This window comes from Arachis hypogaea, chromosome 14 (assembly GCF_003086295.3).
Source record: "Arachis hypogaea cultivar Tifrunner chromosome 14, arahy.Tifrunner.gnm2.J5K5, whole genome shotgun sequence".
NCBI classification, from domain to species: Eukaryota; Viridiplantae; Streptophyta; class Magnoliopsida; order Fabales; family Fabaceae; genus Arachis; species Arachis hypogaea.
In genome coordinates, this window is record NC_092049.1 from 63519847 (window position 1) to 63523907 (window position 4061).

General features: G+C 40.9%; 1 non-coding gene across 1 annotated transcript; it reads right to left on the minus strand.

Moving 5' to 3' along the window:
• Positions 1-3655: 3655 nt before the first annotated feature.
• On the minus strand, positions 3656-3758 carry LOC112745079 (small nucleolar RNA R71). Its single transcript, XR_003173025.1, has one exon. It is a non-coding gene; the product is annotated as a small nucleolar RNA R71 (small nucleolar RNA).
• Positions 3759-4061: the final 303 nt, after the last annotated feature.

The window sequence follows — 4061 nt, forward strand, 5'->3', positions numbered from 1 at the left end:
AAGATTCTCCCTCGGACCATGGTGCTCCAATTACTTGGATTTGGGTTTACACTAGTGTCATGGTTTTTAGTAACCCATGCATTAGCATAGAACTTTTACACCATTAAGATCCCAATCTCTTGGATGGGATTGATTAGGACTTCCGAACCTCTTCTCTGGATCTCTCTTCAGATTTCTGGATACTCATTCTTCTTGAGGGTGAAAGGGACCTCAGGGATCACTTTCTTCTCTACCACTACTTCATAGAAGTGGACTTGATGGGCTTTGATGATGAATCTTTCCATCTCCCAAGATTTAGAGGTGGTGGCTACCGCCTTTCCTTTCCTCTTTCTAGAGGGTTCTCCAACCTTGGGTGCCATGAATGGTAATGGAAAGAAAAAAGCAGCGCTTTTCCAACACCAAACTTAAAACTTTGCTCGTCCTTGAGCAAAAATAAAGAAAAGAGAAGAATAGAGTAGAAGAATAAGAAATTAAAAAGATAGAGGGAGAGGGAGGGCTCGGCCGTGGGGTGTTTTGTAGTGTATGGGAGGTGTGTATATGAAGGGTTAGAATGAAGGGTATTTATAGGAGTGGGGTAGGGTTGGGTTCTGCCATGGGTGGGTTGATGCCAGGGCATCTTGGCAGTTTCACTGACCTTTTCTTTACTATTTTTAGGGTAGTTTCATGTATTTCTTTAGGAAATAAGCTAGTTTTGGGTAGATATTCACCTACACCTTGATACAAGCATACATTGTGCATTTTACATTATTTCATGAGGATTTTGTATGAATTTAGTGACAAATTGTATGCTGCATTACCCATGACTTGGACTAGAACTTTGATGCACTCTATTGCTTATTTCAGGATCAAAGGAAGCAAGGAAAGGGAGGTAACTTGCAAAGATAATGAGAAAAGTGATTGCCAATAACACTCTCAAAGCCATCATTGCCCACGTTAAGAGTCACGTTAACTAAGTTAACGTGAACTCTAACGTGGAGAAGGGAAGTTGAGCCAACGTTAGTGACACTTAACATTGTCACTAACGTTGGCAAACACTCATGAGTGGCCACGTTAGAGCCCACGTTAACCTAGTTAACGTGGCCTCTAACGTTAAAAGGGGAAGAGAAGCCAACGTTAGTGACATTCAACATTGTCACTAACGTTGGCCTAAGGATGCAACACACCACATTAACTCCCACGTTAACTTGGTTAATGTGGGAGCTAACGTAAGAAGTGAGAGTTGTCGACAACGTTAGTGACACTCAACATCGTGCTAACGTTGGAAGCAACCACACAACCCCCCCAAGGAGCCACGTTAACTTCCATGTTAACTTAGTTAGCGTGAAAGCTAACGATGAGGAATGAATGATGAGCCAACGTTAGTGACACTCAACATTGTCACTAACTTGGGATGGCTAAGAATGGCCACGTTAAAGCCACGTTAACCTAGTTAACATGGACTCTAACGTGAAGCAAAAAGGGGCACACTGGAACGTTAGTGACAATGTTGAGTGTCACTAACGTTCTCGAAGGTTGGCAAGGCCACGTTAGAAGCCACGTTAACCTAGTTAACGTGGGCTCTAACGTAAGGCAAAGGGATACATTGGAACGTTAGTGAAAATGTTAAGTGTCACTAACGTTCTCGAACTTATACTTTCACTAAATGTTAACACCCCTAACGCCCTGAGCTAAAGTCTCTGCCCACTTAGCACTTTCTCTCTGCAAGTAAAGCCAAGCCCAAATGAAGAAAAGAACTGCTTCAAACTCAAGATCCAAAGGCCCAAGACTTGAAGAGCCAACTAGAAGCTGAGAGAAATAGTATATATAGGAGTAGCTTTGAATTGTTAAGGAGTTCTGGAGGCTGGAAAAAGAGAACTACTCTCTGTATTTTATTTTTCTCTGCAATTTCTAGTTCTATGATGTATTCTCCATCTTTATTCTCATTTTCAAGAGCTATGAACAACTAAACCCCTTTCATTGTGTTAGGGAGCTCTATTGTAATTTGATGGATCAATACTAATTTTCATTATTCTTCTTCTATCTTTTCTCTTGATTTTACTTGAAAGCTTTCGATCTTCATCCAATTGAGTAGTTATCTTGGAAGAGAAGCTATTCAAACTTGGATCTCTTTTGAACCTTGAAAGAGGAATGAAGAGATCAAGCTAGAAATGCTTTCTCATGCTGGACCAAATTGGGTTTGGATGGGTATGTGACTATAACCCTCTCAATACTTGATTTGGGAAATGCATGTGGTATATCATAACCATACTTCATCTCTTCTCATGAGCAATTGACCAAGGAATTGGCTATTGATCAAGATTTGAGAGATTGAATTGCAAGAAATTGTAATTCAATCACTTAAGATTGCCAAGGAGATCAATGAGTGCATTGATTGAGGAAGAGATGAAAATGAACTTGATCCGGAGAATTGCAACATCTCCTAAGCCCAATGAACTCCCCATCTCTGATCTTACCCATTCTCTTTAATTTCTGCCATTTACTTTTATGAGCAAATCCCCCATTCCCATTTACAATTCTGCAATTTATTTTCAGTCATTTACTTCCAGTCCTTTAATTCTAGCATTTACTTTTCTGTTATTTACATTCCCGCCATTTTATCTTCTGCAACTCTCAACCCAAATTCTGGATTCGCTCAACTAGAACATTCTTCTAATTAAAGTTGCTTGATCAATCAATCCCTGTGGGATTCGACCTCACTCTATTGTGAGTTTTTACTTGACGACAAATTCGGTACACTTGCCGAAGGGAGATTTGTTGTGAGACAAGTTTTCCGTGCATCAAGTTTATGGCCCGTTGCCGGGGATTGATTGTGCATCAATAATGATTAAATTGGAAGATCACTAGATTGAGCATTTTTATTTCTGTGAATTTCATTTTCTGTTTGAGTGATTTATTTTTTGTTTTAGTTAAACTTCTTCCCTTCCTCCTCTGCTCTTTTGTTTTTCTTTGTTATTTCCAATTCTGTTTGCTAACCCACTAACTATTTGATATATTGCATCACCCACAACTAACAGTAATTCTGACACAAATACTTTCTGCACCTATCTTTTCTTGCTTGCACTTGATGGTTGTATGACAGGAGAAGAAGTGGGGCTTCAACTTCCTTGATTCTGAACCTGAGAGGACCTTCCTTAGATTAAGGAGGGAGGCAAGAGGAAAGAAAGTGGTTGGTGCTGAGGAAGAAGAGAATTCTTTGAAACAAACATGGAAGACAACATGGAAAACCATCATGAAGAAGAGGATCACAACCATGGGGGAGGAGGTAGAGCAAATCATGCTGGGAGGATAGAAGAGTTTTGGGTCTTACATCAATCCAAACCCAGGCAATTGTGGAAGTAGCATCCAAAAGCCAACAATCTATGCCAACAACTTTGAACTTAAACCACAACTCATCACCCTTGTTCAGAACAACTGTTCATTTGGAGGAGGTGTTCAAGAAGACCCCAATCAACATCTGACCACCTTCCTGAGAATTTGTGACACAGTGAAGTCTAATGGTGTTCACCCTGACGCCTATAGACTGCTCCTATTTCCATTCTCACTTAGGGACAAAGCAGCCAAGTGGCTGGAATCTTTCCCAAGGGAAAGCTTGACAACTTGGGAAGACGTGGTGAACAAATTCTTAGCAAGATTTTACCCTCCTCAACGAATCAACAGGCTGAGAGCTGAGGTCAAACTTTCAGGCAACAAGATGGTGAGACTCTATATGAAGCATGGGAGAGGTTCAAGGACTTAACAAGGAGGTGTCCACCTGACATGTCAACGAATGGGTGCAGCTACGATTTTCTATGAAGGGCTCTCTTATGAGTCAAAGAAGGCCGTAGACCATCATCCGGAGGATCTTTGAACAAGAAGAAGACTATTGAGGAAGCCATAGATGTTATTGAAACAGTAGCAGAGAACGACTACTTCTATGCTTCTGAAAGAGGGAACACAAGAGGAGTAATGGAGCTAAACAATGTAGATGCTCTGTTGGCCCAAACAAGCTCATTACCCAGCAGCTGGCTGACCTCACCAAGAAGATGGAGATGAACCAAGTAGCAGCAATCTCCACTTATCAA